This window comes from Diospyros lotus, chromosome 12 (genome assembly GCF_014633365.1).
Source record: "Diospyros lotus cultivar Yz01 chromosome 12, ASM1463336v1, whole genome shotgun sequence".
In the NCBI taxonomy this organism is placed as follows: domain Eukaryota; kingdom Viridiplantae; phylum Streptophyta; class Magnoliopsida; order Ericales; family Ebenaceae; genus Diospyros; species Diospyros lotus.
In genome coordinates this window covers 21,853,020-21,876,757 of record NC_068349.1, presented here as the reverse complement: position 1 = coordinate 21,876,757, position 23,738 = coordinate 21,853,020, and positions in this window count along the sequence as shown.

Genomic DNA, 23,738 nt, shown 5'->3' with positions numbered 1-23,738 from the left:
ATGGTTAAACCATGATCGGTCGGGATAAGTTTTGATAAATAGTAACCGGGTCGTGAATAGTAAATTGGGTCTTGTTCTTGTTTCAATGGAGAGTTAGTTTCCTCTCCTATTCTTTTGTGGAATGAAGCTAGGTACCTGTGGGTAGGATCTTGTTAGAGGTGGTTGTGGCTGGGAGTATTTGCATGTGATTCTTTTATTTCCAATATCTTGTCAGTTCATATGCATGCATGGGATTCTTGTATATTTGTCTTCCATTCGGGGCGAGCAGGGCATGATGCATGGCTTATGGGGGTTATGTATCATTGTTTGTACTCATTATGCCTCTGCATTACATGAGCACTGCATTGTATGTGATTTCCTATATGGGCGAGCAGGGCTTGATGCATGGCTTATGGGGGCTTTGTATCATCGTTTATCCTCATTATGCCACTGCATTATATTTGTGCATTGCATGGTTACTGGTGCCGTGTGTGTGTGTTGTGATGGGTTTACAGACGCGGATTGGCGTGATGGATTTTACAGATGGTTATGCCATGCCGGGTTTACGGACATTATTAGCGTACCGGGTTCTTGGGTTTCGGTAACGCCGGCCCAAGGGACCTTCGGCTCGGGATGTTTCTTATACTGCCTTTCAGGGCAGTGATAGGTTTGTGATAGGGACTTGGGTGCCGTGTGTCTTATGTGGGCCCCAAGGACCAATATTTGCATATTTTATTATACGGCATTTTTATATACCTGTCATGTGATTCATGGACATATGATGCATGGTTGGCTGTCGTGCTATGGAAGAGTTTTGCACTTGGGTGCGGGTTAATCTATTATCTCCCTTACTCTTATTAGCCTTTCATTTCTTACATGTTTGCTGAGTCTTGTGACTCACTCTTGCTTCTCTTCATTCTAGGTAAGGGCAAGGCTAAGTATGGGGGCGAGGCTAGCGGTCATTGAGCTATTTTGATAGATGGTGTATAGGGTAGTCCTAGCAAATCATATTTTGGTGTGTGTACATCTAGTAGTGTTGTTTCATAGATGTTTTGCTTTCGAGTTCTTGGCATGATTTTGTTTATGTGCATGTTAATGCCATGTAACCTTGTGACCAGTTATCTTTTTATGCATGCCTAGGATGTATTATGCTTCCGCTGTTGTTTCTTATGTATGTGTATGGATGGTCCTAGTTGAGCATGCATGGCAGGTCAGGGTGGTTTTTATTCTGTTTCTTTATCCCTTGTGCGGGCTCTCGCTCGAGTTCTTCGGCTTGGCCGGGGAATTCGAGAAAGGGCTCTCACAGTATTGGTTTATTTCATGTCTTGCATTTATTCATGAAAAATGTGATTTTGAACTCTTACTTAGATGATTCATCATCTAATTTGGACTATGTCCCTGGAATATTCAAACGTTCCAGGTGAAGACAGCGGTGCGAAAGGAAAGGGAATTACCGAGGAGTAAGGCGATTAGTTGATAGCTTGTAATATGTCGCTTTCAATAATGTTGTTTATTTTGAGAACGTCTTGTAAATGTTGGTTTGACTTTATATTATAAATAAAGTGGTTTCGGTTATGACCTGTTAAGGTTTCGATCTAGCTTCCGCATTTGTGTTGGTGAACCTATCTTAGTTTATTGATGGTTCATGGTTGATATACTGAGAAGGTGTAACGAAATATTCGGGGAACGATTTTTGTGATGGGTTTTTATTTGAAAAAAAATTTATATCCCCGGAATCTTACGTTACGTAACGCCCTCATGGAGAACGGAGTGTTACAGGCCCCAATTCAATCACTACACCAGGCTCACCCAACCTCGGTCTGCCATATTGGCAGTGATATGCTAATATTTTCTATATTATTCTTACTTGATTTTATGCTTAATTCTTATGCTTATATATGTTTTCCATATTAATTTTAGGTAATTTATCACGTTGATAGGATTTGAAGAAAAGTGAGAAAGAAGAGCAACAATGCCATAAATAAGTGCTATTTAAATCACCTGTTTTAAGTCGCTTAATATTTATTTTATTTATAGGAGTATCAACATCAAGGACATACAAACCATTATGTACTGTTGCTTTACCATAAAACAACTCATTTTTATAAAATGAACAACTATTGTCTTTAAATAAAAATGAATATTCATCATTGTCAAACAAGAATTAAAAATTATATTCCTAGTTAAACTAGGATTATAGTAACAGTTATGTAACTCTAATACATGCCTAGTGGGCAATGTCAATAAATAGGTCTCTACAACTAATGGAACAACTCTTGATCCATTTCTCACCGTGTAGGTACACTTCTCCTATTATTAATCTCCTCGTACTCCTAAGGACATATACGAAAGTGTAAATATGAGCATTAGATCCAGTATCTAATACTCATGTGGACTGATCAAAAGTAAATAGATTAATTCTAATAACATAAATACCTAAAGTGTCATGAGTAAAACTCTTCTTACTCTACACTTCCTGGTTTATCACAGTAGAGATAGATCACATCCTCCTTACCCTTTCGGGTTTTGGTCTTCTGGACTCTTCCAGATTGCGCTATGGAAGAACTCTTCTTCCTTTTGGCTTTCTTACTCTTGGGCTTGCCCCTGTGTGCCTTGGGCCCTTCAACTAAGAGAACACTTCCCTTGGCCTATAATCAATTTTAGGCTTGGTCCCCCTAAGTATGGACAACCACTCTCCAAGAGTCTTTTCCATAGCCGTTAGGGAGGGACTGTAGCACCAAATCTAGGGTAAATTTCGGCATCCATACCCAAGTTCAGCTCTAGCAACCTATTGATAAAACGTATCATCTCCATGACATGCTTCTCAATAGATGATCCTTGAGCCTAGCCATGAACTCACAAGCATCATAAGTCTTATGTTGTGACCTATGTTTTGGGGTCATGATAACCAAGATGATATACCAAGCGATGATCATATCACCCTTGTGCATCGCCCAGGCCTAATGTGCTACTATTTCCTTTAATTTGATGCTTCATAAGAAGAGATCTCTCTATCGCATAGAGAATCTTTATCATGTGTGAGGATAATCCTCAAGATGATCTCCCAATCATAGAAATTAGTCCCGTTGAAGGTATTATTGCCCTCGAGTATCGATCTTATCGACATGTTTCCAGACATTCTGGATCAACAACTGAACAGAAATATTATTATGATCATATTGAATTACGAAATCATAAATTGCAAGAAGTAACATTTTATGATTGCTCCCACTATTTTCTACTAGTTCACCACCCTCAAGACATAACTCGGGAAATCCCGTTGGAAGATTTCCTAGCGGGCTAGGATCCCATCTCCCCTCGCACAACCTTGAGTGACTCAACAAATTGTGCTAGGATTGATTAGGTAGGTACTTGCTACCAATTGCATCTCCATGCAACTCCTAGATTCATTGGGTTGACAACTCCTTGTCAAGCACATCTTATGTGACTCCCAATCTTTGCCTCTATACTCAGTAAGGCCTTGAGTAACTCAACAAACCCCAACTTTCTAGTTAAGTCAGACCCATCATTCAAGGACATCTCATGGCCCATGAAACATATGAATCATAGGTGACACATGACCTTGAGTGACTCAACAAATCAAGTGCCAGCTAGAAACCTAATGCTTCATAATGATGGAAGACAAGTTGGCTTAATATTAATGAGGGATTTATTATTTATTTATTTAGGTCTCATCACATGCAATTAATCAAATTAACAATGCATAATAAACGACTCAAACCGGTGTATGGTATGGATAACTACGGCTAGTCCCCTCAAGCCATAGAAAGGAAGCTAGCGAGTCAAACCTAAGTAAAGAATCACATCTTGCTTCTCAAGCACATTCTCCAAGCCTTCATTGGTCTTTGAATCTTGTCTTCAATTTAGCTCCCTCTCTTGCTTTTCATACAAACTACAACTATCATTACTTTATTCTATTCTACATACATTACATAGAATCAGAAACCCCGAGTTACATTCGGGGGGAGTGAGATGAGAAGAGAATGTATATCAGAGTATAAGAGAGGCAGAACACACAAGCCCTATTTCAAAAACCAAATTTACAAGCATTCATTCTCAACATAAAATAAATGGTCGACTCGATCCATACCATACACCCATGCAATCAATCACATTGATTCATTTAGATTATGTTAGTTAGTTGTCGCATCTATTTCAATCTTAATGAAACACTTTCAATAAATTGAAAATTTGTATAATTTTGAAAAAACAAAATTGTTTTAATTGTGTTGGGCTTGGACTACATCCATTAGTCTAATTAACAAGGCTCAACAGGCCTTGGATCAACTAATGTATGTCAAACATACACTAGAAGCCCAATAATTAATAAATAATTCAATTAATGGCCCCGGCCCTTTTTTAACCACAGCCCATAGGTGTCATACACTCATGGATCGAATAAAAATAATAAAAATAGCCAAACAATTTGGTCAGGCCCCACCTTAGGGTACGGAACGCACTGGACCACCGAAGGGTCTACCCGGGTGCTTCACGTGGATCCCGGGGAAGGATCAAACCAAAGCCCAGGGGAGCGGGAGGGGCCGGGAGGAGGCCGGGCAGCATGTTGCTGGGCCAAAAGGCTTGCTGGGCACGGCTGGGGGGCGCATGGGTCGCGTCTGGTGCGCGCTGGGCGTGCCTGGCTTGCACGGCCGCGGCCCGTGCCGGCGGCAGGGGCCGCGCAAGAGCCACTGGTGCCGCGCAGGTCGTACCCGCGGGCCGTGCGTAGGTCGTCCGTGGGTGTGCAAGTCGTACCCGCAGGCCGCTGGTGGCGCCCGCACCCGGCCGCGCCTATGCGCACCCGGCAGAGCGCGCAGCCTCACCTAGCCGGGCCCTACGTGCCTAGGCCATGCCCAGCACGCTCGGGCCCCGCTCGGCCTCATCTTTCGACCCCCCAGTGCATCCGTATGCACCCCGAACCCCGTTTTTAGCTTTAATTAGTTCATAAATAACCACATAACTGAATCCACACGTAAGGAATTGAAATATTTTGACGATGGCTCTGATACCATTGAAAGTAAAGCAAGATCGCTACGGGACGAGCAACGTAGTTCAAAAATTTTGAACCTTACCCCAATCCCTGCGATTGGATCAACGTCGAAATCAAATTATTCACAAACAAATAAATAAATCTAACCTTTAAATTATCGAGTCGTTCGCGGATTCGAGCCGTCCAAGCGTCCGGCCTCTAACTCGTGATACGCGGCACGCGTCCGTTGGCAAGGAGAGCAGAATAGGAGTGCTAGCTCCTTCTCCTTTACGCGGTTTGTGTATGGACGAAAAAAGAACGCCCTCGTTTCATATTGATGCCAAAAGAAACGAGGAAGAGTGAACGGCAATATGTTTTTCAACTCTTGAAAAATGACACCAAAAACTCTATCAATGTTGAGCAACCCATAAAGTGATATTTATAGTGAAATATCCTAGGGTTTCTAAAACCCTAATGGATTGGGCTAGCCCATTAATTCTGATTTAATTAGAATCTTAAGTGAGCTTATTCTACTCCAACTAAAAATATAATTAAATAGCCCAAATCCTTTTATAGGTTTAATAAAATATTGTAGTCCAAATCTAATTCAACCCCAAATATATTTTATTTAATATTTGGCTCAAATCTAATTTAGTCCAAATATAATATTTAATATTTGGCCTAAATCTAATTTAGTCCAAATATAATATTTATTTTAATATTTGGCCCAAATCCAATTTAGTCTAAATATAATATTTAATTTAATATTTGGCACAAATCTAATTTAATCCAAATATTAACTTAAACCCAAATATATTTTATTTCCTATTTGCCACTCCAACAAATAGAAAATTATTAAATTAGAAATTCCTTCCTAATTTAATCAATTGCCATTTTAGGAAACTCTTTCCATTATGACGACTCCTCGTCATATCGACGTCATTACGTCTATTTGTTCTTTTTCCGTGAGAACCTACGACGGCACAACTTCTTGCCGAAGTGTCCCACTTAACCATACATCCACTCTCCTAGTTTAAGCTAGGGACTGTGTCTATTGCGTATGACTCATTAAACTTCCAAATATGTTGACAATGTGTCGGTACGAACACATAAGACAAGATTGGCCTCTAGCAAGGCATCATGCCTACCTAATTATTCAGAAGGATTCATAATCCACAAATAACCTTTCACGAGCATGGTTACCATGTAATTCGATCCTTTCGTCAATGTATCCTATGTGATCTTAAGTTGGCTATGTGTTGCTTAATTATGATCACATAAGTTTTTCTTCGGTCATCCGGATATCTTCACTTAATAGAAAGTGCATTAATAACTCCTTATTGATCTCTTTCACCATGGCCATGGATTTAAAGTGAATATCCACCGAAGGCGCCTTAGATACATCATCATCTATCAAGGGATAGACGAGTCCCATCTTGGTTATGCACCCATCTCCATAAGCCTCGCGATATACCCAACGATCGCCCACATGCAGCCCTTATCTAGGCCCATCGAAACGATGCCAAAGCATACCGGTCTTCTTATGAGATGACCGTGACAACCTCAGGTCCAAGGATTAGTTACACCCATCTCGTATGAGAATTTCATCAACATATAATCAAAATGGATTCTCATGGCGAGTCATGTCCAGTGACACGTTCTCCAACATTGGTCACCTATGTACTTGTCTAGACATCCCCATGCTTATGGGTGTGAGACCCTCATTGCTATCACATAGCAAAAACATAGCACATACAAGTCTTATCATAATTGACAATGTCCATTCTTGACATTGCTACGACTTGGGACATTTAATGATGTCTAGCAATTGTGATGCATCATCTCACATCTTTATAGATTAATCACAGTATACATCATATGAACTTTTATCTAGTTTCATTCGGTTATTACAATAATAACAAGAAACTAATAGAATGACTTTTTGTGAATTTGAATAACTCTTTATTCAAATAATAAACATGATTACAATTGTCAGTGTATAACATGCCCAATCTGATTGGGTTTAAAGCACCTACACTAACATTCTCCCACTTGCACTAGAGCCAATCACTCATGTATCTTATACCTGATGATTGAACATGACTTTCATGTTTCTCTTGGGACAGAGCTTTAGTCAAGGGATCTACAACGTTGTCATCTGTCGACACTTTCTCTATATATGTCACCTCAACTGATAATCTCCATTATCATATGATAATGTCGTAATATAAATTTGGTTTGTTGATGAGACCGTGGTTCCTTCGCTTACTCGATGGCTCCATTGTTGTCCCAATAAATGTTATTGGATCAACAATGCTGGACACCACTTTAAGTTCATCAATAAACTTACGGATCCATACAACCTCCTTAGCTGTTTCGAAGGTTGTTATGTATTCGACTTCAGTTATTGAATATGCCACTAAGGCCTTGCCTCAGCTGGACATCCCCAAATGTGAAAATGCTTTAAACTAGGCTTTTTGCCTGTCCAAAGCTTATAAGGTGTTTCGGCAACTGCTTTAGTTGGAACTCTATTTAAAATATAAGTTGCAGTCTTTAGTGCTTCTCCCCAGAGTGATTTTGGTAAGGTAGAATGACTAATCATACTCCTCACCATATCCTTAAGAGTTCTGTTTCGTCTTTCAGCTACACCATTCATGCTAGGAGATCATGGCATAGTGTATTGTGGGACGATTCCACATTCCTCTAGGAATTTAGCAAATGGTCCTGGACGTTGTTCGCTCGAACCGTCATATCTGCCATAGTACTCACCACCACGATCAGACCTGGCAATTTTAATCTTTTTGTTGAGTTCATTCTCAACTTCAGCTTTAAAAGCTTTGAACATCAGACAACTCAAGCTTTAATCCCTTAAGTGTTGAAGCAATGTGAGACATTTCCATGATGTACTCCCTTATGTTACCTTTGCCTTTATATTTCATTGAAATCAAGCGTTGCAAAAGCGTGCTTGTTTCAGCCTTATCATTTTTCGCAAAATGTTTCTCAATTTCAGCAAAGAACTCCTTAGCATTAGTTATCCCTTTGGACGCTGCACCCCTAAAGGCTTCCGGAATGCCGCGCTTAATGATCATAAGACTCATGAGATTTTAGCGGTCCCACTTCTCAAAGTTCCTCCTATCATGAAGTGAACTTTCATCCATAAGAGGAGCGGGTTGCTCAATCCTGAGCTCAAGGTCTAAATCCATGCAGCCTAGAACAATTGAAATGTTCTCTTTCCAATCCTTGAAGTTTGTCCCATTCAGCATGGGAATTGAATTTATATTAGCAGATATTGTAGTAGCAGACACATTAGCTGTATAGAGAACAAAATAACCAAATAAAAACATGCTCAATTAATATCTGTAATAAATCAATTAATAAATTCAAATAATGGTGAGCCCCATCTCAAGATATCTAGCACAATATTAATATCAAGTCTTTGGACAGTAATATTAACTGTAAGTGGTACTCTTGGTGTAGTAATCAAACACTAATAATAATTACATATCAAACAATAAATCTTCCTTTGGGCCGATTTATTGGTCACATGTATAAACCGAACAATTATCACACATTTATTACCACAAGTGCATATGAAACTATGTTAAATATTTACCTTCCTTTGGGCCGATAAATATTCACACAAGTTACGTCCACACAACCGTTTACATTTCAAAACAAATTAATTTCCACAAGAGAGGTCACTTTGGCGACATATTGTTTCAATTAATTTATTTCAAAATATATATATATATAAGCAAACCAATATTAGAATTTAAAATTGCACCAAAATAATTATTGAGTGAGGACTGGACCGGGTCGGGTCAACTCGGCTTGGATCCTGCACCAGCCCGCCCAATCCCTTGTTTCCTTTAAAAATAGTTTTTTTTTTTTAAATCAAACTATTATTTGGTGGAACATTAATGAAATAAAAAAACTATTTTAAAATAATTTATTAAAAATAATGTCAAAACCCTAGGGAATGAACCCCTAGGGATACAAACTGCCACGATGCCGCGGCCTGGAGGCCGCAACTAATTCCTTTTGTTTTCTTTAATGCAGCGGCCAGATGGCCGCTGCTTTCCTTAATGTCGCGGCCACTGGCCACGGCTATTCTTTACCGATGCAGTCTTGACTGCAAAGTGCATTGTAACTGAATGGATGAAAACTTAAAAGATCATTATATTTGGACCAAATTAGATTTGGGTCACAATATTTTATTAAACCTATAAAAGGATTTGGGTTTTTTAATTATATTTCTAGTTGGACTAGAATAAGCCCACTTAAGATTCTAATTAAATTAGAATTAATGGGCTAGCCCAATCCGTTAGGGTTTTAGAAACCCTAGGATATTTCACTATAAATATCACTTTATGGGTTGCCCAAAATTGATAGAGTTTTTGGTGTCGTTTTTCAAGAGTTAAAAAACGTATTGTCGTTTACTCTTCCCCGTTTCTTTTGGCATCAATACAAAACAAGAGCGTTGTTTTTTCGTCCATACACAAGCCACGTAAAGGAGAAGGAGCTAGCACTCATATTCTGCTCTCCTTGCCAACGGACGCGTGCTGCGTATCACGAGTTAGAGGCCGGATGCTTGGACGGCTCGAATCCGCGAACGACTCAATAATCTAAAAGTTAGATTTATTTATTTGTTTGTGAATGATTTGATTTCGACGTTGATCCAATCGCAGTGATCGGGGTAAGGTTCAAAATTTTTGAACTATGCTGCTTGTCCCGTAACGATTTTGCTTTACTTTCATGTATGTATTCCAACATTTCATATATATGTAAATTTCCAACATATAAAGATTCTCACAATCATTTATGAGATTTATCCCCTTAATTTAATCATAAGATCTTAATTTTTCCCAAAATTTTTAAAAATGTTCAGTATTAAGTGGCATGAGTAGTTCCTTCTTATCTGTCGTCATGTTTTCTACTACCTGCTCCCCTGTGCAAGGAATTGGAGTCATTGATTTCCAATTTATAGTAGTAGGGTAAGTCATCGAGTACTAAAATGCTTCATCGGGTGTCGTCTTCATTATGCAAAGCTATGGTGGATGGTGGGGTAGGCTTCCGGTATCTTGTGGATCTCAACAAAACTATGGTAGCCAAGCACAAGTGGTGTCTTCTCCTACACCAAATTTCCCTCCTGGTACAAGTTCAGAGCTGTGGTATCTTTTGAGTCTTCTTGTCATCTCAACGCCTCTCCTGGGGGAAATCCTTCTACGATTTGGAGAAGTATTTGGGTGGCCCATGATGTATTGGTTAAGGGTTTGTGCTGGTATGATAGCAATGGGGACTTAATTCGTATATTCTTAGATTGGTGGTTCGCTTCCCCCAACCACAGACTTGTAAACCAGCTTCTATCCCCTGCTCTATTCTAAAGGATGTCACAGTCAAATGTTTTAATGGATGTTGATATGATAGACGGAAAGAGGATGTGAACAGAGTTGAGTTTTTGGACATCGATGAAAACCTAATTCTGGAAGTCCCATCTATCCAATTCTCCTTGGTGATGATTTAATTTGCCATTACACGAACAATGGGGAATATTTAGTGTGGAGTGACTACCATATGAAATGTACCTCATCGTCTCTAAATAGCGGTTTAATTTGCTTCCACTGGGACAGTTGTTTATGACTGTTTTGGCAATTAATAGTGTCAAGCACAATCTGCATTTCAATTGACGATTGAAAACGATTCTGTACCTACAAAGGTGAATGCGGTTCATCAAATCGTGGGACATCAGTTTTCTGTGGCCTTTATCTATTTCGAGACTTTTCTCTTACTTGGCAAGCATGGGCTGAAGTAGAGTTACCATTTTCTGTTGCCTTTTTGTCTTACTATCTATTGGCAAATCTGGATGTCACCTAATACATAGGTTCATGAGGTATCGATTAGTTGGAGGAAACTGTGTCTTCGTACGCTTGTTAATATGTACGAGTTTGCTAATTTCTCTCCAAATCTGGACTCTTGTGCTTCCCCATTTCACTAGTGTCCTCCCCCTTAGCTAGTTATATAAAATTAGTTTTAATCGGGCTTCTGACATGAAGTAGGTGGTATAGTTCAGGATTAGAAAGGTAGTATAGTAGAAGCAACACCACAAAGGCTTTCTTATCATGGAGATGCATATGTTACTAAAGTAGTTAGCGTGGTGCTAGTCTTCATCTTGCAATCCATATGGATCTACTATACTTCCAACTTGAAGGTGACTGTGCGGTGTTTATTTCCGCTCTCCATCATTGCCCACATCTTTTGGCTCTCTATGGTCATTACATTTCCTCTACACTTGATATTCTAGATAAGACTTGATCCTTTTATATTATGCATGTTAGAAAACATGGTAACAAATTAGGACATCTGTTTGTCCAATTTGGTACTATGATGTTGATTCACAAGTGTTGTTGTTGTAGGTGGTACTATGATGTTGATTCACAAGTGTTGTTGTTGTAGGAAAAATGAATAGAACGGAGACCTGAACAGAATTAAAACACCCGAGGCGTGAGGACACTGTCCTTAAGGATATTTCCCTATGGTAAGGTATCCCCCAGGATTCAACGGGTTCATCTTCTTGGGGAGGGATACAGAAACAACAAAAAAATATTAAACCCAGCAAAGAGAAGATAGAAATAACAAGGAGAATAAGCTTAGTTTGTTCTCTGCAGAATAGGGGATACAAGAAGGTATTTATAGGCAAATATCAGATCTTCCAACAACTAGTTTTGATTAAATGAGAGAATAATAAAGGCCTTTGTAACTGGTAGCTGTTAGAGGAAAATAAATATAGGAGTTATTAGTGTTTAAAAATCAAACTGATAGCTGTTAGGCCTTAATAAATATTCTAGTTGTTGGAGAATATTAATTTCAAGAGTTAAAACCTTTTGAAATACTCTCATATATACAACAGTTGTTGCATTACAACAATTGAAATTTGTTTTCCAAAAAGCTCGGCATGAAGTCTGCAAGGTCATGCAGAAGAGTAAGGCTCGTCCAATAGAAATCAGGCTTAGTAAGGATGTTCGATCCGCTATTTAGGAGAGCTAGTGTAATGCCCTGTTTTTCGAGCGAGCTATAACTTAGGACAATTCTGGGATAATAAATTTTTTCTATTTAAAACTACAACTAAACCATATCATTGCTCTTATCCATCCCAAAATTTTCATACATTTATCTCAAAAGAGAATCAACATAAACTTTAAATGCGGAACTAGAATCGAACCTAACATCTTATCATTAATCATAAATCAATTCTTACATCCTCATTAACCATAATTAAGGTTATACATCATCATTTCTCAAAATGTTCAGAATTCAAAGTAGCAGAACTTAAATACATGGGCTACATAACATACATTCAACTCATCATACAATTCATCATGTATTTTGCTAAATGTCATTTTATGGCTCATTCATCCTCGTTTCTATTACAATCTCCATCTGGAACGTTTCAATATTCTAAAGGCAAAACCCAAGTTAAATGATGAATCATCTAAGTAAGGGAACAAAATATTTAATGCTCATGTATGTATGCAATGCACATAACATCATAACTCTCTGCTTGGGTCGACTGCACCTTAAGATTACCGGTTATTTTTACAATCTCCCTATTAAATCGAGGTGTATGAGTGCACTCTTGGCAAAACAACGGCCCCAGTACTTAATCCCAAACCCATGCAACGTATGACTGTAAATCTTATCATGCTCATATGCATATTCCATCATCAATACATGTAAATACAATCTACATGACATACTCACATCAAGGCATGATAACATGACAAAGTCATTTACATAAAATCAAATTTTGGAATCGAACCACTTACAAACCAAGCATTTTCATAAAACTAAATCTAGTTGGAAAGTACCGCTTACTTTTAGCCCAAAATTCGGGATACCTCAAAAAATGTGCATCACCTCGATTTGCGTTCCCAACCTCGATTTTCGTGTCAAATATCAAAAGTTGCACAAATCACTATTTCTCGAGCACATCAATCTTATAAATGATATTTAATCATAAAATATCTCAAAACTCCAATTTCTTGATATTTCCTTCATTTTCTCCCATTTTCCTTTCTAAAAATCTGAATAAATACCACTTTAACTATTTCCTCAAATCTCTTTCCACAAAAATTCATTATATCCTATGAACTTCAAAGGAAAATTACTAAACTTACCTGGATGCTACGTTTTCACACTAAACGAGGCTGTTCGATGCGAAAACTAAGACATCGGGAAGGGTAAATCCAAATCTTTTTGCACAGACTTCAAGATCACATTTTCTAGGAATTTCAAGATTTTTTTCCAAATGTTTTTCCCTTCCACGCGCCAACACGTGCTAGCACGACTGGCTGCTCTTGAAGACCCGCGCGTGCAGCCCACGCGCCGGTCATCTTCCCCGGCCACGACACACCAAAAAAATCTGATTTCTTCACCACGATGCTCGCCTCAACTAGTCGATCCACGTGGCACCCTCCTCGGCCTGAAAGAACAACCGGAAGGCCCTCAACCGGAGACTTGAAGCCTCGGCCAGGGCATCCGCCTCTCTCTTTCTGGTGAGCTTCGAACAACCATAAACATCAACCAAAATGCTTGAAACTTACCAGAATTTTTCCTCGTCTCATGGGCAACAAAAACCCCTTAATTTTGACTCTCAATTTGTTCGAAAATGGCCTCAATTTAAAGTTTCAATTTGCTCCAGAATCGGCCACTATGGACACCTATTTATAGGCATTTTAGGTCTTCCAAATGCCCTTGCTCGGCCAATCCAAGGCCTTAAGAGCTCATACCTTCCTCAGATCGCCCTAAAAGTAGCCTTATCTGACCAAACAAAGCCACTTGCAAGTGCGACAAACCGGTCAGCTTTCTGGTTGAATTTTCTTCAAATTCCGGCCACCCCTGTGGCCATTGTCGGCCCACGACCGACCCTTGGGCCTCCCTCGACCATACCTCATGCAACCCCGTGGCCAAAATCGGCCATCGCTGACCGCCCATGTGCTGGTCGGATTCTCATTGGCCAATCTTTGCTTTAATTGCACTTTGGCCCCTTAACTTTTGGCTTTCCTGACTTTGGCACTTTCACTTAGCCCCTTAACTTTCCATAATTGCACTTAAGACCCTCAAGTCCTAAAACATCCATTTAACCCCCAAAGATTCTGAAAAAACGTCATTTTGACCTTCCATGTGTTAATCGGATTCAGAAAACATCTATTTTACCGAGATACTGCATTTTCACGTTAAACGAGATATGATGAATTTTTGTGCAAAGAGATTTGAGGAAATAGTTAAAGCGATATTTATTCGAAATTTTAGAAAGAAGAATGGAAGAAAATGAAGAAAATATCAAGAAATTGGAGTTTTGAGATATTTTATGATTAAATATCATTTATAGAATTGATGTGCTCGAGGAATAGTAACTTGTGCAACTTTTGAGGTTTGACACGAAAATCGAGATCAGGCACGTAAATCGAGGCGATACACATTTTTTGAGATATTCGTAACTTCGAGCTAAAAGTAAGTGGTTCGATTCCAAAATCTGATTTTATGTAACTGACTTTGTCATGTTGTCATGCCTTGATATGAGTATGTCATGTAGATTACATTTATATGTATTGATGATGAAATATGCATATGAGCATGATGAGATTTACAGTCATATGTTACATGGGTTTGGGATTAGGTACTGGCGCTGTTGCTTTGCCAAGGGTGCACCCATACACCTCGATCTAGTAGGGAGACTGTAAAAATGACGGGTAATCTTAAGGTGCGATCGACCCAAATAGAGAGTTATGATGTTATGTGCATTGCATACATACATGAGCATTAAATGTTTTGTTCCATTGCTTAGGTGATTCGTCATCTAACTTGGGCTTTACCCCTGAAATATTCAAACATTCTAAATGGAGATTATAACAAAAACGAGGATGAATGAGGTATGAAATGGCACTTAGCAAAGTGCATAATGAATTGTATGATGAGTTGAATGTATATTATGTAGTCTATGTATTTAAGTTCTACTACTTTGAATTCTGAACGTTTTGAAAAATGATGATGTATAACCTTAATTATGGTTAATGAGGACGTAAGAACTGATTTATGATTAATGATAAGATGTTAGGTTCGATTCTAGTTTCGGCATTTAAAGTTTATGTTGATTCTCTTTCGAGATAAATGTATAGAAATTTCGGGGTGGATAAGAGCAATGATATGGTTTAGTCGTAGTTTTAAATAGAAAAAATTTATTATTCCAGAATTGTCCTAAGTTATAGCGCGCTCGAAAAACGGGGCATTACAGCTAGAGGATGGTTGGATGGGAGTAGTACGAGATAGGGTTGTCCGTGTTAAGTCTTTGTTGGCCAGGAAATTTGATGTGTACCCGAAAAAAGTGTTTGCAAGGCAAGAAATAGTTAGAAGGCATGCATATTTTTTTCAATGCGAGTCATTCGATATTTAAGTCAAAAAAAGAAATCATGGTAAAAGAAGGATACAAGTGAAAATACTAGTGAAGTATGCCGTGGAAATGGTCCAGGAGAAGTTAATTCTATGAGAAAAGTGTGACCGTATAGGGTACTAAAAGATGGAATGTTGGAAAAAGATCCCTGAAAACATGAAGAGTTGAGGGGTATTTATAGCCATGGGACGTGATTGGGACACATGATACACACGAGGATGCGCGACTTCTAAGATAACTAGATGGGTGGTTCTCCCAGCCACATGCGGTTGTCCCTGGGTTAAGCTCAAAAAGACCCTAGTGAGAATCCCCTTCCCCCCCCCCCTCTCTCTCTCTCTCTTTGTATGAGGAAAGGTTTCTCGGAGAAAGGACATCTATTAGAGCCAGGCCACATTGTGAGGGACAACGTGTGGTAGAGTTGTGCAGGAAATAGGTCTCCTTGTGAATTTCCCAAGAGAATACTCAACTGGGTGGATTCTAGTGCATAGGATAGCTTTTTACATTCCCGGAAGAACTTTTCCAAGATAACTCTTCTCCTTAGAGCAATGACAGTTCTCTGAGAGAACTTCTTTGAGGGAACTCCCCCCTCCTCCCTTGGAATGAAGGGCTACAATAAGTATGGACGAATGGTTTCCACCCTTATGCTCTAACTTTAACATTTGATGTGTTTTTTCTTGTGAATGAATTTATGTGTTTTATTAATAAAAAATATAGTAATTTAGATAAACTTAACCAAAATAAATAATGAAAAAAAAAAAACTTATTAGACTAAAACTAGTTGATGAAGGTCAGTCACAACTATGGTTTCTTCTCATTTGTTATTTTTCATATTCTTCTTCTTCTTTTTCTCTCTCTCTCTCTCTCTCATACGTGCGTGATTAGTGGTTAATTTTGTAAAAATTTTGTTATAATTATACCCTTCTTTTGATATTAAAAATGGTTTAAATTAAATATTAATATATATTTTATGGTTATATGCAAGTTTAAATTGAAAAATGAATGAAATGAAATTTTAAAGTAAAATTTAATAATAATAATAATAATAATAATATATAAAATTATATATAATACATATACATCATTATATGCATGCATGTCATATATATATATAATATAATCTAATATATATATGTGCCATGTGTAATACATATATATAATATATAATTTATTAATAACATTAAATTATTTTTTTAGGTATGAAGAATTTAACCCCATGAAAACTTAAAGTCTATGAAGAATTCAAGCCCATGAAGACTTAAAGTCCATGAAGAAATCAAACCCATGAAGAAATTAAGCCCGTGAAAAATTAAAGCCCATGAAGAATTCAAACCCATGAAGAATTAAGGCCCAATTTGAGCAACCCATGGAAGATATTATTTGGAGGAAGCCCAAGGATTATTTTTAATCCCAATAAAGATTAAAAAATCAATTTATAGAAATCTATTTTTATTTTTTATGTGAGAGCTTTATTAGGTGTGTTTTTTAGCTAAAATCCATTTAACTATTAAGTGGATATTATAGCTAAAATCCATTTAACTTTATGAGTGCTTTATTAGGTATGTATTTTAGCTAAAATCCATTTAATATTAGGTGTGTATTATAGCTAAAATCCATTTAACTTTAAGTGTGTGAGTGCCCATTAGATATAATTATGTCTAAATTGAATAATTGAAATTGTGTGCTTTGTATTGCATCTTGTGGCCTATAAATAGCTCACTTGATTGCATTTGTAAGTGTGATTATTATTCTTAAATAAAAGTTTAGTTGTTTCCTTATAATTCTTTCTTTGAGAATTGTTCTTGTTCTTTCTCATTTTCTTTAGTACTTTCTCTTATAATCTTACTTCTTTTTTTTCTTCTTTTAAATTCTTATGTTATTTATTGTCTTTTAATTATTCACCGCCTAAATGGCCGGTTAGTTTATGCCTTTAAATTCCTGCAATTTTAATTCTTGTCTTTTAATTATTCACCGCCTAAATGGCCGGTTAGTTTATGCCTTTAAATTTCTGTAATTTTAATTCTTGTCTTTTAATTATCCACCGCCTAAATGGCCAGTTAGTTTTTACTGTTTTAATTCCTGTCATTTAAATTCTGTTATTTAAATTACGTCATTTAAATTCCTGTCAATTAACTTTCAAATAAAGATGAGTAGCTAAATCTAATCTTGGGTTAAGGCAAGGACAGTGTCCAACGCCAATGATTCCCAAAGAAAGCTGCGCTTTAAATAAGTAACATTAATTTAAATTTCAGTATGAGTGTGTATTAATTATTAAAAAATCACTAGGTTTGAATTGGAGCGTAAGCCTAAGTTAGAGCTTTCATGCCATGTATGAGAGTTACTAGAACTGAAAACGCTATCATACCCAAACTCGGATGATTAATTTAGTTGTTTTGTGTATTAATTGCAATTAGATTTATGGTGGTTGCTTAAATTAGAATCCCGCATATCATGTATGAGGATTGCTTAACCTAGAACTATCATCATCTCTAATTGCATTTAATAACAAACCCTCATATCTGAAATTAAATTAATGTTGCTAATCTTTTATGCTAAAATTTGGGAATCAACGGGTTGGTACTGAAATTGTCTTAACTCAAGCACTATCCAAATTCATATTTTTACGTTTAATGTTTATTTCAATTTCTGCCTTACTTTATTTTCTAGTATCTGTTGTCTAAAAAAAAAATCATAAAAAAATCTTGTTGTCTATTTGTCCAAATGCGTGTGCGTGTGTGTGACATTCTTTTTCTTTTGCCATAAATAAATCTCTCAGTTGACAACCTGGACTCATCCAGAAAATATAAATTTAAATTTGGACTACAACTGCACTCGTACACTGGCGAGTATAAACCTCTCACTAAAATAAAAAAAAATATAAAAATTTTATTATGATTTATTTTTATTGTGTTTTAATTGCAGGGTGAGAGTGCAGTCAAATTTTGGCGCCGTTGCCGAGGAGATTAAGGCAAAAACAAAAAGAACAAAAAAAATAAAAAAAATATATAAAAAAAGAATAAGCATCTCCCGATAAATTCGGTAACTCTATTTCTCTTTTACTTTATTTTTGTTTGTGCATTGTATATGAGACTGAGATCAGGTAGAATTCTTAAACAACATTTTCATATCATTTTGATTCTTTACCTGCAATTTGATTGTCAAGTTTACACTCATGTCTCAATACTACTACAATCTGTTTGCACAAGATACTTATCATGATGAAACTGATCATTTTGAATCCGATTTGTCTAGATCTCTTAAGGATTATCTATACCCTCCTAGGCAAACCACTTTTAATTTGCAACCAGACACTATCCATTTGTTACCCACTTACCATTAAATTGAGGTTTGGTGTGCTGTGTGTGAGACTTCAGCTCATTTGACGGATGACTGCCCTACAATACCTGCTTTTAAGGAGGTATTGTATGGTCAATCCAGTTACACACTGTAACGCCCCGCTCCCACTTACGGGAGTTACTCGTGAACAATTACCCGAACTATTCACCTGCCCGGTCTGAGATGAAGGACGGACTATGTTTCAAGAAGAAACGCCCTAGGTGGGAACTAGGTTCGTCCTTCCCTTCGCTGAATCCCAGGATCCATAAACACCCTAGGACTTCGCGAGTTTCTTATGAATGAAGAAATAACCCGCTACACTGCCCAAGGGCTTCAAGGTGCTTCTTAACACCGGGCTAGACTAAGGGAAAAACTCATACTCAGAAAAATCCTCCAATTTTTCCAACATTTCGTCGCTCGGGGACTCCTTCGGGGATTTTATAACTTTTCTATAGCCCAAAATCTCCCAAAATTGGGCCCTATTATTTCCCCTTTTGTTCCCCTAATTTTTTTGAATTTTTCCTTCTTTTTTTTTTTTTTCCGCGCGCGGGCCCCACGGTCGGCTGGGCCTTCCCTGGGCCCGGCCGCGCGCGCTGCCTGGGGCGGCCGCAGCCCACGGCCTTGCGGGCTAGCCCTAGCAGCAGCCGCGCAGGCTGGCCGCGTGCCTGCGCGGCCGCGCGCCCGCGTGCCCCCGCGCGCGCCTGCCGCGCCCGCCTGGCCGCCTGCGGCCTGCTGCTGATGCAGCAGCCCACTACTGCATTTTTCATTTCTCTTCTTCTTCTTTTTTTTTTCTTGGGGCTTCCAAACCCAATTTCTTTTTTTTTTTCAGAAATTAAAATAAATGAAATACTTCACTTTTCTTCAAATTTACCTTTATTTCTCCACAAATAAGGCTTAAACAAAATTCTTGATGCTTCCACAACATACATCAACCATTCCCTAATTTGCAACAAAGCTTACACAACCCCTTGATGCTTAAATCCCTTTTTTTTTTTTTAAGAATATAGCTTTACAATATATTTGCTACATCATACATCAAAAATAAAAAGAAATTTACAACATGCTTAGGCTTCCAAAACCCAAGCTAAATTACATGAGTTCCTTAGGGTCTTCATTTCATCAAGCATACTTAACCTTCCAAGATCCCTTCCTTCTTGCACATAAGATACCTACATGGTGAGGATAAAAACCTCATGAGCTATTAAGCTCAATAAGGGTGCAATGACAATAGTATGAACATGAAAATAAATGTGATGCCAATGCATGTATGCAACATGGTTAGGGCTTCCACATCCTCACAATCACCTTGGTTTGAGGCTTTAATCTACCCTACCCCACTCAACCTCATGGCCATAGGTCCTAGCTCAAACAACATGCCAATGCACACATAGAAATCATGCATCATACTTACAACTTGCAAGCCACCATCCCTTGGGGCTATCCCTTACCTTTTTCCATTCTTTGAAGTTCCCACATGCTTTAACTTCAAGGCCTTCATTGCTTTCAACCTTTGCTCTTTCTCAAGAAACCCCTTAAAAAAAAACATAAGGTAGCTAAGCCACCATACAAGAAAGATAAAGGATTTCTCTTTATTACTATAAGGTAGAGACCTTACCTTTGCATTCTTCATTTCCTTCTTCCTTTCTTCTCCATTATTTCCTTTCTTCCTCTAAGCATTTGGCCAAAAAGCTTAGCCTTCTTCTCTACCTCCCTTTATATAGCCAAAATTCCCCTTAATTCTCTTATTTTATTTCCATGGCAAGAATAAATCTTAGCCCTAGGATCTCACTTAAGTTGGAAGAATACATCCTAGCCTTCCATAACAAGCACAATCCATGTGCTCTTGTCTTCTTTAATCTCCACCATTAGATTTCTTTTACTTTTGAAGACTAGATCTCAACCATTAAAATCCCTTTACATGTGGCAATCCATGCCACTTCTCTTGAATCATCTCAACCATTAGATTTTTTAAGACTAAATCTCCACCCTTGGATCAAGTCTTCCTTTCCATAAATAGATTTTCTTTTCTATTTATTTAATTTGAGAAATTTTCATGCCATCAACCTTGAAAGACATAATTCAAGGCTTTTCCCATTTATTAAATCCCCATATTTCAAGGCTTGATCCCAACCATTGGATCATGTCTCCAAATCCCATAAAATATCCCATTTCTCATTTATTTAATTGGGACTAATTTCACCACATTAAATATGAAAGACAATTTAGAGAGACATAATGCTTTTCTTTCCCATTTATTTTAGTCTCCCATTTTCCCCCATTAATGCTTGACTATTTTCTTTTTCTTTTGCATTTTCCTTTTTATGCAACATAATTATGTCTCCCATTAATTGCAAGAATGACCATATTCCAATTTTTTTTGCAATTAATTTGATCTTCATTTATCTTGGACACCACTTTGCCAAGTGTCACTCCATGCCACCAACCTTGGCTTTCAAGACTAAATCTAAGCCATCCATGTGGCACCCCCATATAAATATACCAATTAATTATTTCCACTCCCATAATTAATTTCCCCCTTTTCTCATAATTAATTCCTTTATGAAATTTCTCTCCAAAATTACCAAAACACCCTTTGTGAATTTTCAATCCCATTTATTTCCACATAATGCGAAATGGGAACTAATTCACTTCCATATTCAATTCCACCTTGGAATTATCTCCAATGTACCAAATTACCCTTTTATTGGACTTTGCTATCCAAATTATCAAAATGTCCCTCTCATAGGGCACCCTCAATCTCAAGGATTCAACACCTTCTCAAGGGCATTTTTGGAATTTTTCTTACTTCATTTCCTGTTCTCTTAACACCGGTTACACCGGGTGTTACACACACACACACACAACTATGAGGGAATGTATTACCAGAACCATGAGGAAAACTATTATTCGGACTTTGATGCATATCACCTTAATTCACACTTTCATCCAAATTTCTCATGGGAAAATGATTTTGTAGCCCAACCACATGAGCACTTCCTTTCCCAGCCTCAATCATTTCAAACGAATGAAGGGTCTACATTCGATGCATATCAACCCCCTCATGGGAGTTCATTAGAAGATACCTTCAATCTAGTTATGCAAGGCCAAATGGAAATTTTTGCACAAATGTCCAAATGTCAAGAACACACCATTAGAGTTACAGAGGACATTAAGAACCAATTGACACAGCTAACACAGACTTTGAGCATGTCAGAGCCTGTCCATCCCAACTCACTCCAAATCCCATTAATAAAACCCATAATCAAAAGTGAAAGTCAGGAGCAGGACATAGGAGTAACTGTCTTAAGGAGTGGAGAAATAATTGAGAAACTTGATGCCCCTAGGACAGTACACCCTTTGGTGCAAGAAAAGAGAGTGGTTGATCATAGTGAGGTAGATGTCAATGAAGCCTTGGAGGAAGAAAAAGACCACAATGATGTGAGAAAAGAAGAAACCTGGGAGGAAGAAGAGGATAAAATCCGAGAGCCAAAATGTGAAGATGTCATAAGTTTATCCACATTTAAGCCTAAATTTCTATCTTTTAGGCTAGTCGATATTATTGGGGATCAAATTAAACTAAACATGTATAGGTGTTTGTGCAAATTAATGTGTCGTACTCTGATGTAATAAAACCAACACCGCCGGATGATATATGTTCAAAATATGTATGTGCATTCATGAGAAAAATCAATTTACATAATTTTGAAAATAACTTTAAAAGTGGTGTAGTGAATGAGAGATATGATACGATTAGGTGGGAAACCACTCATTTGATCCTTAACTGGAAGAAAAAAAAAAAACTCTAAAAAAATAATAAAATAAAAATATATAATAAAATATATTTTTTTAAATATATATATATAAAGAAGTATATATATACAAATAAGTTGTTCATTTTCTGCATTACTTAAATAGTGTTTCTCTGTATGCAGTCTAAATAAAATTCTTGCATACGAGTTCATGCATTGAAGACCGCCAAATATGCCTATCTTTTATCCTTTTATTGCCAATTGAGGATAATGCGCAATTCAAGTTGATGGGTAAGGTGTACTTAAGAATTGATTTATTGGTATTTAAAATTGATGCGTTGTGTAAATAATTTTGGTTGACTTGATAATATTGTCTTGTGTGGTATATATGATTTTATAGGGCCCCTAAAATAATAATAATAATAATAATAAAATTAAAAATTAAAAAAAATGAAAAAAAAAATTGAATTGAGAGAGACAGAATTGACACTGGTGGTAGCCATTTTTTTTTCGGGCAGTACAATCACACTACCCTATAAAGAAAGAAGGCACACTGCCAAATGTTGAAAACAGAGGCGCCGAGCGTTGAAAAAAAAAAAAAAGGCACACTGCCAAATGTTGAAAAATGAGACGCTAAATGACGTCAAGTCTGACGGTGCAATTATGGCATACCTCGAGTCGAGTGTAGAATAGTGATGCTCATTGCTCTATAAGAGATTCCATATCTGTATGAGGCAAGTCACCCCTCTTGAGCTCAATCTTCTCTCCTTTGTGTTATTCTCCGATCAGGTACTCTCATCCCTTTTGTAAAGTTTATAGTTCTTTACTTTCTTCTTAGTATAATTTTTTTTTAAAAAAAAAATAGACTTTTATCTCTCAAAAATTCACAAATACTATCCATCTCTCCCGCAGAATAATTTGAAAAAAATTTATGCTGCTAGGTGTGAAAGACTTAGCCTATTGATGCGTAATAACATCCCTGAAGATATTCGTTGGCTGATCGAAGCAAAAGTTCGATTAGCTGGTGAAACTTCACCTAGTTTTAAGCATTTTCCAGGCTTAGGGAAGAGTAGTTTTGCAAAGAAAAGAAGAGCAAAAAGAGTGAATGGTTGTTACAAATGTGCTTCGATGGACCTGTAACACACGATGCAAATCTGTGGGGTTTACGTCCATAAATCGAGAAGATAAAATTAGTTTCATAAAGGATAGACTGAGTAAGGAGTCTTTGGATGATATCCGATTG